Source organism: Leptodactylus fuscus, chromosome 4, assembly GCF_031893055.1.
Source record: "Leptodactylus fuscus isolate aLepFus1 chromosome 4, aLepFus1.hap2, whole genome shotgun sequence".
Lineage (NCBI taxonomy): Eukaryota > Metazoa > Chordata > Amphibia > Anura > Leptodactylidae > Leptodactylus > Leptodactylus fuscus.
In genome coordinates this window covers 178,760,754-178,775,657 of record NC_134268.1, presented here as the reverse complement: position 1 = coordinate 178,775,657, position 14,904 = coordinate 178,760,754, and the positions used below count along the sequence as shown (strand labels likewise).

General features: G+C 39.0%; 1 pseudogene; it reads left to right on the top strand.

Moving 5' to 3' along the window:
* The first annotated feature begins 3,026 nt into the window (after positions 1-3,026).
* Positions 3,027-3,239, top strand: LOC142201658 (U2 spliceosomal RNA; annotated as a pseudogene).
* Positions 3,240-14,904: the final 11,665 nt, after the last annotated feature.

Genomic DNA, 14,904 nt, shown 5'->3' with positions numbered 1-14,904 from the left:
CAATAGCTCATACAGCACCCAGCGATTACTAGCCATCAGACTGGAAGGTAGCTAGAAGATGGAGGCTTCCATTACTGTATACACAATGCTCATTGCATGCTGTATACACAGCAGTCCGGATCACAGGGGTGGTAATAAACCATCATTGACTTCTCTTTAGGTAGTCTGGTTATCACTGGCCAATGCATCCTAAGTATGGAGAAAAGTTTCTGGGGTGTGGTTGGTGTTGCATATTATATAACATTTTCACCGTTTGCCCTGTTGCCCTGGATGTTTGCCCATCCAGCTGTTAGTTGTAAAATCAAGGAACCAGGTAGTAATTGTTCTGATTCCATGCAACTAAACAACATTGCAAAAGAAGCATAACATTGAAACAATTGGCTTATGTGTCCAGGCTGGGTCCTCCAGAGAGAGAGACACTCTTTGTAGCTGCACTATGGCTAGATTACAAGTGGAGGTTGTAAATGTGGGACTCGCTCTATTAAATCGTCCTATAGAATTACTAAAATGGGTTTGCAAATAGACAATATTTTCAGGAAACTAAGAAGTGATATTTGCATACTTTATTTAAAAAAGATTTGGGTCCCCAAGTATGAGAAGGCGCGTTATCGGAGATCCTTCCTCCCAACCGTGGTCAGGCTGTATAATCTACATTAGGCTAAGCGGAGATCACTCCGCACAGAGAACTAAATGATCCTGAGTCTTCTTTTCCTTTAGTTGCTGTGACTCCTAGTATCTTTCTATCTGCTATGAGCTTGTATGTGTTCTTTCTTGTAATATATTACTGTATTATCCATGCTGCTGTAACACACTGGATTTCCCCATAGTGGGACTATTAATTATTATCTTATCTTATCAATCTTATCTTATCTATCAACCGTTCAGGTTTCATATCTGTAATTTTCAATAAAGTAACATTCCAGATACACTATTATAACCCAACCAGAACTTTTAATATGTTATATATATATATTTTTTTTTTATTAAAGAAAAAATCCACTTGCACATGACTACTTCTTTCAATCAACTGATTTAGAACTTAGAGAATAGGAAAGAATGACCTTTTTTATAAGGATTCCAAGGTATGTTTCTTTCAGCAGTTACAGATATCTCATGACAACAATTTATGGCAGGCCTGAGGCTAAATAGGGAAAAAGTTGGCTTGTGTAGAGGGCTGAGGTAGTTCAAAATCCAGATTTCAATTCAAGTTACGAGTTCTACATCTGTGTCTCCAAGGAGGTACAGCCTACCGTGTTGACATAATGTAAATATTCCCACAACCTCAAGTGCAAGGGCTGTAGTTCGCTTTCCTCACTCCTTGTCACTGTAATGTAGACATAACCATGATATGCATTTACAAAAACATTACATGCAAAACAAAGCACTAACTTGTAATAGAAACCATGTGATAGAATATGCAGATTTTGCCCTGTGTGTCTCAACATAGGTATGTCATATGTCATGGTGATTGTCATGGCTTCCACTCTTTCAGTCACAACTATCTGGCAATAGCTTATGTTTGCATTAGGGATCCTATCATTCAGATCAAATTTTTTGTCCCTAACATGTCGGAATAGCCTTAAGAAAGGCTATTTGTCTCCTATCTTTAGATGTCTTCTCCACACCGCCGTTCCATAAAAATCACAGTTTTCGCTGGTATGCAAATAAGTTCTCTTGCAGCACTGGGAGTGGGCCCCAGCGCTCAAACAGCACTGGGGGTGTCCCCAATGCTGCGAGAGAAATCTCCAGTGCCGCCTCCATCTTCAGGAATGGCCTGTTCATGCATCTTCTTCCAGCACTGGGTTCAAACTTCTAGGCCTCAGGCAGAGCTGCTTACGCATGCCCACAGGCCACAAGAAAATGGCCGCTTACTGTGTACCACAGACATGCACAGTCAACTCTACCTGAGGCCTAAAAGTTTGAAACCAGCGCCGGAAGAAGACGCAAAGAGAGGCTGTTCCTGAAGAAGATGGAGGCGGCGCTGGAGATTTCTCTTGCAGAATTGGGGACTCCCCCAATGCTGTTTGAGTGCTGGGGTCCGCCCCAAGTTCTGCAAGAGAGCTCATTTGCATACCGACAAAAACTGGGATTTCTATGGAACGGCAGCGCAGAGAAGACATCTAAAGGTAGGAGATGAATAGCCTTTCTTAAGGCTATTCCAACGTGTTAGGGACAAAAATTTGATCTGAATGATAGGATCCCTTTAAAATGATCTGCACGTAACCGGATGGGGAACAATAAGTCTCAGGGAGAAGGGTACATAAAAGTTATGATCTATTACCAATGTTAAATAGATGTTTCTAAGGGTATGTTCACACTGTCTTTTTTCATGATGATTCCAGCATGTTTTCCACATTGGACTTAAAAACATCTATTGCTATCTACTTGTTTAACAACGCTAAAAAGGAAAAGACAAGGCCTACCCTATCTTGTTGTAGTTTCAGCACTGAAAACAACATGGAAACCATTGCAATCTCATTGCCCGAATTATTAAGATGTGTCCCGTGCAACTTCAAAGCTGCAAACCTTGGCAGAAAACCAAGTCTGAGTCAATTTCTGCCACTGGTTCCAGGGCAAAAGAAAATATCAGATTTTTGTGACATGTATTTTTGTCAAATGGACAAACCCTAAGTAGTATTGGGGCGAATTGGCTCACAAATATTCCAAATTGTTTGGGATTTGTGATTCACCTTAGGAGAACTAAAATGGCCACTGTGACATGATTTACGTCATATTATTATACTCTGTGGTCTCTTCAGACATAAGAGTGTAATAGGACTGAGCCCAAGGGAGGTGTAAAATAAAAGAAACATTAATACTCACTTTCCCTCGCGTCTTTCAGGGGCCTGAAGAGTTGAGGGAAGGTGGGTGTTAATGTTTTGGTTTTTTTAACACCTCCCTTGGGCCTCCACCTATTATACTCCAGATGAAATGAATCAGCAGAGGTTCTCCCATTTTTAACTCTAAGTTGGTGGTTGAATATTGCATAAACCGTTGCGTTACCAAAATAATTGTAATAGGTTTGAGTACATTCTCGGCCTTTTGGCTAAGATCAAGTGTAGTATCTGTTCGTATCAGTTTAATATCTGATACGTCCCCTATCTGGGGACCATATATTAAATGGATTTTTGGAACAGGGAGATGGAAATAGAGACAAAAAAACAACAAAAAAAAAAAAACAGATGACCTGCTACAGTGACTGAGGTCAGTATAAGAGAAGCTGATACTGTTTATCTATTTCTATATAAGTAACATGTCCTTATTTAAAGGGTTTCTCTGAAATGAATAGCTTGTTAGCTGTTACCTATTTGCAGCTAATATGTGACTGATCGGATGACTTTCATCATTCGAACCACTTCTGATCACAAATAGAAACTCTGAATGAAGTTGTCAGGCATGCTCAGAGCCAATCCATTCAAACTCTGATACATCTCAGTATTATACTCGCCATCTACACCAGTCCCATAGACTTTGGGGCCGATTTATTATGGCTTGTTCACCAGAACACTATTGCATATTCTGTGAACTTCGAGAACTAGGTAGACTGTAGTCAGGGGATAATCGTACACATCAGGGAGAGTGTGTGCCTACATAGGCAGTACGGAGACTTACAAGTCATTCCTACTCCGCTAGGGATTCTGAGTAAAAAATATGCAAATCTATTCTCCAGGAAGTAATTAGGAGAACAGTGCACTCTGTATGCCGCCCTCTAGAGGACAGCCTCCTTCACATCATGCATGACTCAGTTAATAAGTCTACTATCATGATGCAGATTTAATTGCCAAATTAGTATTTCTAATCCAGAAGGAACAGATTCCCAGCTATGGACACCGCTGTTTCGGTCTTTTGGACCTCCTCAGCATAGCGCAGGGATACTGATTTGGCAGAGTGAGAGACTATAGACCAGGGTCAGGGGATAATCGTACACATCAGGGAGCGTGTGTGCCTACATAGGCAGTACGGAGACTTACAAGTCATTCCTGCGCCTCTAGGGATTCTGGGTAAAAAATATGCAAATTTGTTCTCCAGGATGTAATTAGGAGAACAGTGCACTCTGTATGCTGCCCTCTAGAGGGCAACAGCCTTAACATCATGCATGAATCAGTTAATAAGTCTACTGTCATGATGCGGATTTAATTGCCAAATTAGTATTTCTATTCCAAAAGGAACAGATAGACTGTAGTTATACCAAATACATATGGCCCACCAGGCCTATGATGTCCTTTTCCCAGTCCCAAACCCCCTATATCAAGGAAAGTGTTGACATGAAGGCTCACCTTTCGACACTTGTTTTGCCTCTAAAGGCTCTTTTGTATTGGTTGCCAAAGCACAACCCCAAAACTGGAGGACCCGGTTTGATCCTTGCTCTGGGTTCCTACCTCTTTTGTATATTAATTATATATTACCAAGATAATACTCTTCTATAACATAGAAAAAAATAAGGTATCTTAGTTAAGGTCAAACACCGAACTAACCTAATATAACACCCTGGGTTACGACATTCAATAAACCTTTTAATCCAAATGAATGTAAGCATGAATGACATGCCATAAAATTGGTAGTGGCAATGCCGTCCGTGAAGAATAGACTAACAATGCATTATGTATTTTGGGTATTTTCTTTTTCAATATATAAGCTCTTTCAATATGCATGAGCATTTATGAGTGTGCTTATAAATAATGTAAAAACATTTAAGATGTAATGAAATCTTACGCAATTTATCATTCTGTAAAATGTTTTGTGGTGACTTAAGATTATCTCGGAGATTTATGTGACACTGTGAACATTGTTGCCGATTTGTAAAGGAAGGCGCACTATAACAATTCATCATTTTTGCAAGGAAAGTGAAATTTGTTTTAAAACGACTTTGGAAATTCGCTTTACTCCCCAGATATAACTTTTGAGTCTCCTAATATTATAGAAAATATGTGAAATCTTTATTAGTGTCTTTTTCTTCTGCAGGTGAATATGCGAGGCTTTGGTCCCTGTATGTATGGTATATTTTGGTTTATGTGTTTGTCTACTGGTTGTTTTTTAAGATGGTAGCATTAGACCCTAATGCAATACACTGGCAAAAATGACCATTTCTGTGTTTTCGCAGATAAGTGGATATCACGTTTCACAGCACATTAGAGTCATGTCAGAAAACAGAACAAAAACATTGTAAGAAGACTTATGTGGCTACTGTATTTATAGCTACATTATTTTCCCACATTCTTACCAATGACTGTCGCCTGATGTATACAGACATATACATCAGTGACTGTCAGACACCGGGGAAGGAGTCATTTAGTATAATGCCTAGTGTGATCTACCAGCATATGGCAGCATACTGTATCTTCATACCAGATCAACCTTAAGAGTCAGAAATTGTCCATTTTAATAGATTATAATGTAATAACCAGACGGATTTTCAATAGAAGACTATTTAAAAGAGTTGTCCAGTTCTTTTTTGTTGGTGATCTATCCACTGTGCAAGGAATTACAGTCTCGTCCCATTCACTTCTATGGATTGAGACTATATATCTCATGCTTGCAATGAAATAGAGTCTAATGTAAACAGTGAAGAGGTCACAGCATTGCACAAGCATTGTGGCCAAACAGCTGATCAGCATGAGTTCTGTATGGTAGATCTACATACATCTTTTATTGAGGGCTTATCCTGAGAACAGTTTATCTACAGTATAAATATAATTTTGTCTCTATGGAACCGTTTGTTTCTCCCTCTACTTGTCAGACTCCAGTCCTATGGCAGAGATTTAAAAGGATTTTCACTTTAGTGAGAGATCAGCTAACAACTATTGCCCATAGAAGTGTATGGAGAGGGAAGAGGAATAGGAGGGAACTGTTTCAGAGAGGGTTAGACACAGACACTAGTTTGATATCTCACCTTGCTGGATAGTATAATGTTTAAATATAATGTTACATAGTAGATGAGCTTGGATGAAGACATCAGTCTATCAAGTCCAACCTCTAACCATACAATGACAAGCATAGACAAAACCGGCAGTGGGGAAAACTGGAGAAAAATGTCATATACACAGCGATGGATCAGAGGACACGTGGTCACAGTTTATTCTCCTAGATATGACTGCAGTAGTAGTAGAGCCCTAAGGAAAAAAAAAAAGACATAAAAAAGGAGAAAAAAATATTTTGTTCAAGACTAAATGCAAAATGATGCTCAGTCATTTTTTTAAATCTCTATTTTTAGGTTTGTTTGGTTTTTCACAAGCAAAATAATTCCTAAAACGGAGGAACTTACTTTGGGGCTTTTCAGATGACAGCAACAGCGGGATCTGTTATTTTTGTAAAGAGGATCCGTCACTTTTCCTGACATGATTCTTTAAGTAAATAAGTGTTTTTCCCATAACACAATAATTCTGTAATATTTTTTCTTAGAGCTCTGCCTTGTGCTGTTCCTCTGTTATTCCTACTAGAAATGTATCATTTGATTGACAACTGTGTGTAATTAGTGTTGAGTGTTTTCCATACAATGAGTGTTGACATTGGCAGACTGTAGAGAGAAAATGGCCACTTACACCAGCTTACTGTGTAAGTGGCCACAAGAAAATGGCCGCTTACACAGCTTACTGTGTAAGTGGTCAATTTCTTGTGGCCGCGGGCATACAAAGCTGGCTCTACCTGAGTCCCGATGGTAGAGCTGACTGCGCATGCCTAGAAGATTGAAACCCAGGATGGAAGAAGACACAAGGAGAGGGCGTTCCAGAAGAAGATAGAGGCGTCGCTGGAGATTTCTCTCGCAGCATTGGGGACACCCCCAGTACTGTTTGGGTGCTGGAAACCGCCTCCAGTGTTGCGAGAGAACTCATTTGCATACTGAAGAAAACCCAGATTTCTACCGAAAGGTGGAGTGGAGAAGACATCTAAAGGTAGGAGAAGAATAGTCTTTGTTAAGGCTATTCTTTCTTAAGGCTACTCTTTCTTAAGGCTAGTCTTTCTTAAGGCTAGTCTTTCTTAAGTCTATTCCTACATGTTAGGAAGAAAAAAAGGGTATTCAATGATAGGATCCAATGATAGGATCCCTTACAGCCCATAATGGGCTGTACCACTGTGAGCTTTTTTTTTTTACAACCCAAGCAGTTGGTTCTGGAAAGAAGAGAAAGAATAATAGTCTTCTCTAGTCCTTTAGAGAGTGAAGACGTGCGTGTGCAGCAGAGGGATTGAGCTATGACCACTCCAGCCCGCACCTAAGAGTTAGAGATGATTGTTAGACATTATCCCTATTGTGGCTGAAGAAACTCCTAGTATCGGAGTATACGTTTTTTGGGCTTCAAAGCACCGACCATGCCTGTGCTACAGGCCTGTTCCCGAGTGAGTAAAGGCAAAGATTATGTGGATCTATTATTAAGGGAATAGCATACAGATGACTAAAAATAGTCTTGGCTAGGAAAGTGCAGACTGCCATCTTGGTGTACCAACTGCCAGTTTAGTCTTCAGTAAAAGTTGCAAGAAGTGTACAGTATCTTCATTCTTGGAAGCTGTTCTACTGTGTTCTACATCAACTAAGTTTCAAGGTACCTTTTACCCTGCTTCTTCATATCTCGTGTCTCCTGAATCAAATTCCTGCACGATCATCATGGGCACTCCAACTCAGAGAGCTGGAAGAACTGGTCACAGAGAGCCACAGTGACAAGTTCAAGGACTACTACTTCTAGTCTTTGGGTTTCCTCTAATGGGTTGTTGCAATGGCACAATGCAAAGATAATAGGGATACTATCCAGAAAACATAGATTGACCTTTACGGTCTCCACAGTTAAATATTATACAAGTTCTGTAGATAGATCTAAACTAATACAAAGACTGTCTACAAGACAAGTTTCGAGGCTGTGTGTCTTAAGACTTTTACACATACAAAATTCTGAATAGGGATGAGCTGCTATACCAGACACAGCCTATAAACTATATTTAGCTTCAAGGGATGTCCAAGGATTCCTGGTATTATAAACGTCTCTATAATGAGACTTTTGACTTTTTAAGGGCTGCTTTATCTTCACACCAAATCCTTTTTAGCAAAATACCCTATTTTATGACATTCTCGAGTGAGGTGTTGATATGTTCAAACGAATAAGCAAAAGGTGGTCCAACAATTTACTTAGCATGTGGTTTCAATGTAGAATTTGTGTGAAATTTACTATAATATATTACATCTGTGCAGATTTTGCTCTTTACAGAAAGGGATGTAAACCAGTTGAAAGGATTGCAAGATGAGACTAAACTGCTCTTAGATTCAACATGGAATCCGTAGCCAGAAGAGTAACTTGAAGCTCTTGGGCACTAATATAAAATCTGCCTTCGGGCGGGTTCACATCTGCACCCGGTCTCCGCTTTAGCCAATCCAGCAGGTTTCCGTCTTCTGCCCCTAGAAATTTGGACAGGGGACGGAAACTCGGCGGTCAGTTTTCAAACCCATTTACTTGAATGGGTTTGCAAAGTAACCACCAATGTGCATCTTCTGCCTGTCCGCAGCTAAACCGTTTTTTTTTGTTGTTTTTTTAACACTAACACTTTTTTAACACTTTTTTTTAAAACACAAAGTCCTGCATTTCCGACTTTGTGTCTAAAGTGAATGGGTTTAAAAACTGACCGCTGGGTTTCCGTCCCCTATCCAGTTTCTTGGGGCAGAAGATGGAAACCCGCCGGATTGGCTAAAGTGGAAATCAGGTGCAGGTGTGAACCCGCCCTTCTTATGTTGCAGAGAGGCTTTTAGAAAACTTCAGTCACTTGAGTCCAGTTAACACAGCTTCACCAGGCTCTCTATGTACATGTGTCCTTCCTTAAAGGGATCCTATCACCATGAAACTGCAGTCTAATATACAGGCATCATGTTATAGACAGGAGGAGCTGAGCAGATTGCTGTATAGTATTGTGAGGAAAGATTCACAATAACAGCAGTCATCTCTGTATGCTTAGTCATAGATGCAAGACTGTTATTCAGTGTTAGGACCGCCCACTAGGCTCAGTTACTAAGCACAGAAGACATGAAACCCGCTGCCTGTAGATTAGACTGGATTCTTACCATGACAAGTTCCCTTTAGACTTCCTCTTGGCTGGACATTTCCTGATATATACACTTTATAACATTGAACAACCTACACATTACACCTACAGGCAGGGCTGGCTCTGGGTTTGGGTGGGCCCTTGGGTGACAGAACCTCAGTGGGCCCCTTTGCAGCACAACTCATGTGGCGGCAGTGTTTCCGTCTAAAAGACACAGATGCAAACACAATCAAAATTCCTGCTGGAATGCTGTAAGTATTCAGTAATGTTCGACCTTTGCATTGCAAAGTTTGAAAGTTGTTAGTGAATTCTGCAGCTATAATTGACTTGCCCCCTTGTATAATGGCCCCTTATGTTCCCATTCAGAATAATGTCCCCCTTATACCCCCACAGCATAATGTCATCCGTATGCCCACTTAAAGTAAAATGGCCCATTCACATTTTTCCATACCAAATCCAACCATGCCATGCACTAGGGCAGAGCCATGCTGAAATAGAAAAGGGTCTTTTCCAAAAATTTTCCTACAAATCAGGAGGAATACAGTTGTAAGAAATATCTTGGTTTTCTATTCACTGGCTCTAAGAGGTCTACATCAACCCCTCAAAAATGATCACACAGCCTTATGCCTCTTCCACTGAACTTTACATTTGGCACAATGCAGTCAGACATTTTCCTGGCATTCACCAAACCAAGCCTTGTCCATCTGACTTCCAGATGCAAAAGTATGGCTTGAACACAGAACACATTTCCATTGCTCCAGAGTCCATCTAATGCTTGGTGATATAAAGCTTGCATGTGGTTGCTCCACCATAGAAACCCATACCATGAAGTTCCCAGTGCACAGTTTTTATGCTTATGTTATTGCCACAGGAGGTTTGGAACTAAGTTATTGCAGTTAGATTACAGAATATTGTTGGCTTTTATTCTCCATGCTCCTCAGTGATCCCACTGTATAACTACATTGTCTGCAACTTTGAGTTGTTGAGACTCTCAAATGCTTTCACTTTTCCACTTCTCAAGACTGTTGTCCATAAAGTGTATGTGTGTCATGAAATAGCCGATTTTCAAAACAACATGATTCTGTGATACTCTACCATGAGTTGTCTATTGTATTTATGTCTATTTATAGCTCCAGAATGACTGCTGTAAATTGCAGCTTGTCAATGGTTATGTTAGTATTTCATGATTTTGTATTGAATTGGTTTTATATAAAACTGGAGTAAAACATGTATTATATGTAAGGAGATTTACCAATTATATTCTAGGCTGTTTAACTGAAATAAAAAAAATAATTAAATGTATCGAAATGGTACATAACTAACTAGACATACAAACAATCGTGGCCCTCATGCCATCTTGTGGCTGGAACTAATATTTGTCATTTTGTTGTCACAACCCCATTTCTACATCATTTTGTAAACTGTAGAGGTTAGTATTAAAAGCATCTAAAATACATGATAAATATCCCAAGTATCCCAAGCTTTGGTGCAATTCATGTCAAAATTCTTCTGTGTTCTGTCTATTTTGCTTTTGATGTACACTGTAGACTTCGATGTAGGGAACGGAAGAAGTGCACTTGTAAAAAATAAATACATAAATAAATCACAATCCAAACGTAAACATACTTAAATTGTCTTTAATTTTTAACATATTTTGAACAATTGTAGTATCATTTTTATTTCATAGAATTCACTATTTTTCATGGTTCCGTGCAGGTTAACACAAGTATTTTTTAATTTTAACATACAGTCCTATGAAAAAGTTTGGGCACCCCTATTAATCTTAATCATTTTTTGTTCTAAATATTTTGGTGTTTGCAGCAGCCATTTCAGTTTGATATATCTAATAACTGATGGACACAGTAATATTTCAGGATTGAAATGAGGTTTATTGTACTAACAGAAAATGCGCAATATGCATTAAACCAAAATTTGACCGGTGCAAAAGTATGGGCACCCTTATCATTTTATTGATTTGAATTCCCCTAACTACTTTTTACTGACTTACTGAAGCACAAAATTGGTTTTGTAACCTCAGTGAGCTTTGAACTTCATAGCCAGATGTATCCAATCATAAGAAAAGGTATTTAACCCCTTAGCGACCCTTGACGTAACTGTACGTCATGGGTCGCATGGGGATGTATGGAGCGAGCTCACACGCTGACCTCGCTCCATACACGGCAGATGCCGGCTGTATAATACAGCCAGGACCTGCCACTAACAGCAGCGGTCGGTGCCCGAGCCGATCGCTGCTGTTAACCCTTTACACACTGCGGTCAAACGTGACCGCAGTGTGTAAACGGCGCCGGCGGCATGGGCGCCGCCATGTTTTGCCGATCGCCGCCCTCCTGAACGTCACAAGAGGGCGGTGATCGGTTGCTATGACAGCCGGAAGCCTATTGAAGGCTTCCAGGCTTGTCTCTGCACTAGATCTATTAGACGATGCCAGAGGCATCGTCTAATAGAAGTGCTGCGATTTTCCTATTCACTGCAAGACTGTAGTATTGCAGTGAATAGTATGAGCGATCAGACTCCCTAGGTTTCAAGGTACCTAAGGGGTCTGATCATAAATGTAACAGAAGAAAAAAAAAAGTTTTTAAAAGTATTAAAAAAATAAAAAAAATATAAAAGTTCAAATCACCCCCCTTTCCCTAGATCAGCTATAAAAGTAATTAAAGAACATTAAACATAAACATATTAGGTATCCCTGCGCTCCAAAATGCCTGAACTATTAGAATATTAAAACATTTATCCCGTACTGCGAACGGCGTAGCGGCAAAAAAAATAAAAACAGCCAAAAAGCGTTTTTTTCAACACTTTGCCTCCTATAAAAAATTGAATAAAAAGTGATCAAACCATCGGATCTTTCCCCAAATGGTATCAATAGAAACGTCATCTTGTCCCGCATAAAAAGACACCACATCCAGCTCCATACATGGAAATATGAAAAAGTTACAGGTGTTAGAACATGATGACACAAATTTTTTTTTCTATTTTGCAAAGTTTATCATTTTTTTAAAAGTATCAAAAAATTTCAAATACTATATAAATTTGGTATCACCGCGTTTGTACTGACACGTAGAACACAGGTAACATGTCATTTGTACCAAACAGTGAATGCTGTAAAAATTAAACCCATAAGAAAATGGCACAAATTCATTTTTTCTCCAATTGCGCCTCATTCTGAATTTTTTTCCAGCTTCCCAGTACATTGCACAGCATATTGAATGATGCCATTACAAAGTACAATTGGTCCCGCAAACAATAAGCTATCATGTGACTCTGTGAACTGAAAAATGAAAAAGTTATGGCTCTTGAAATGTGAGGAGGGAAAAACGAAAATGCGAAACCAAAAAATGGCCTGGTCCTTAAGGGGTTAAGGTGGCCAATTGCAAGTTGATCTCCTATTTGAATCTCCTCTGAAGAGTGGCATCATGGGCTACTCAAAACAACTCTCAAATGATCTGAAAACAAAGATTGTTCAACATAGTTGTTCAGGGGAAGGATACAAAAAGTTGTCTCAGAGATTTAACCTGTCAGTTTCCACTGTGAGGAACATAGTAAGGAAATGGAAGACCACAGGGACAGTTCTTGTTAAGCCCAGAAGTGGCAGGCCAAGAAAAATATCAGAAAGGCAGAGAAGAAGAATGGTGAGAACAGTCAAGGACAATCCACAGACCACCTCCAAAGAGCTGCAGCATCATCTTGCTGCAGATGGTGTCACTGTGCATCGGTCAACTATACAGCGCACTTTGCACAAATAGAAGCTGTATGGGAGAGTGATGAGAAAGAAGCCGTTTCTGCACGTACGCCACAAATAGAGTTGCCTGAGGTATGAAAAAGCACATTTGGACAAGGCAGCTTCATTTTGGAAACAAAAATTGAGTTGTTTGGTTATAAAAAAAGGCGTTATGCATGGCGTCCAGAAAGAAACAGCATTCCAAGAAAAACACATGCTACCCACTGTAAAATTTGGTGGAGGTTCCATCATGCTTTGGGGCTGTGTGGCCAATGCCGGCATCGGGAATCTTGTTAAAGTTGAGAGTCGCATGGATTCCACTCAGTATCAGCAGATTCTTGAGAATAATGTTCAAGAATCAGTGACGAAGTTGAAGTTACGCCGGGGATGGATATTTCAGCAAGACAATGATCCAAAACACCGCTCCAAATCCTCAGGCATTCATGCAGAGGAACAATTACAATGTTCTGGAATGGCCATCCCAGTCCCCAGACCTGAATATCATTGAACATCTGTGGGATGATTTGAAGCGGGCTGTCCATGCTCGGCGACCATCTAACTTAACTGAACTTGAATTGTTTGTCCAAAATACCTTTATCCAGGATCCAGGAACTGATTAAAAGCTACAGGAAGCGACTAGAGGCTGTTATCTTTGCAAAAGGAGGATGTACTAAATATTAATGTCACTTTTCTGTTGAGGTGCCCATACTTTTGCACCGGTCAAATTTTGGTTTAATGCATATTGCGCATTTTCTGTTAGTACAATAAACCTCATTTCAATCCTGAAATATTACTGTGTTCATCAGTTATTAGATATATCAAACTGAAATGGCTGTTGCAAATACCAAAATATTTAGAACTAAAAATGATTAAGATTAATAGGGGTGCCCAAACTTTTTCATAGGACTGTATATATATATATATATATATATATATATATATATATATATATACACACAAATATATCTATCTCTGTGTGTGTTTATTTATTTATATCGATGCATAAGTAGGTAACATACAGACATACAGATAAAATACATAAATTACAATTTTATTTGGAACAATAAAATCCGCTCAGTCTGCATACATATGTATTTGTTCCATTTTATCATACTGCTTTGTAATAAAATGTGAAACATATTGACATTATATAGGTACATAAATTTCAATATACGCAGCAAATTGTCAAATTGTCAAGGGAGAATGGAAGTTTTAAGTCATAATTTCGTCTACAATTTCACACATCATAGATGTTTGAAAGGTAAGACATATATTTATTTATTGAAGCCCTCGGACCAGAGCTAGCCAAATTAAGATGCAAACATTGTTTTCAACAGGGACTGTAGAAGTGGCAGGCTGCAAGTAACATGATTAGTAATAATAAACAGGGCGATTTTAACAGAGTATCCTAAGTACACTATTAGCTAGACAAAACATAGCAAGACAGACAAAACACAAGCTGTTACTAAACGCCTGTGGCATGGATTTGTCAGTCAAGATTCGGTTGTTAGTTCAAAGCAATCCCTTCCTTTTGAACGACCTGACCATTCATCAGCCTGATGTGAATAGCAGAATTCAGGAAACATAGACTGAAGTGATCTGTTCCTACTTTACTGCACATCAGTATTACAATGCAAAATAGTATTGATAATTGTATCATTATATATGTGAATGTATACAGCATGATTCATTTATAGGAAGCTCCGGTGGGAACACGAATGACAATAAAAAATAAAATAAAAAATCGCTGTTTGTTATATGTACCTATTCCTTCTCACCTAATGTGCGTTAGCAGTATTGTTACGTTTGTCTGTAGCATTGTTACATGTGATGCTAACACTAATTTATACAAAGGTTATGACATATGAATGAATACATTATGTTATACTAGTAACACTAAGAAAAACAAAAGGAAATTAGCAACAAATTATCTGAGATAGAAAAATCGCTAATTAATATAATGCCTATGATTACTCGCCCCCTCGGGTACATCACAAATGAACATAATTCTATTGATTAGAATCACCACGTATAAGTTCTAGCTTTACGCATATCTTAGAGTACGGACAATAAAACAAAAGGCTGTTTACCATTACAATCTACTTAGTATGCCTGCTCAAAAGTCTTTCTGGGTTGCTTGGTTTTCA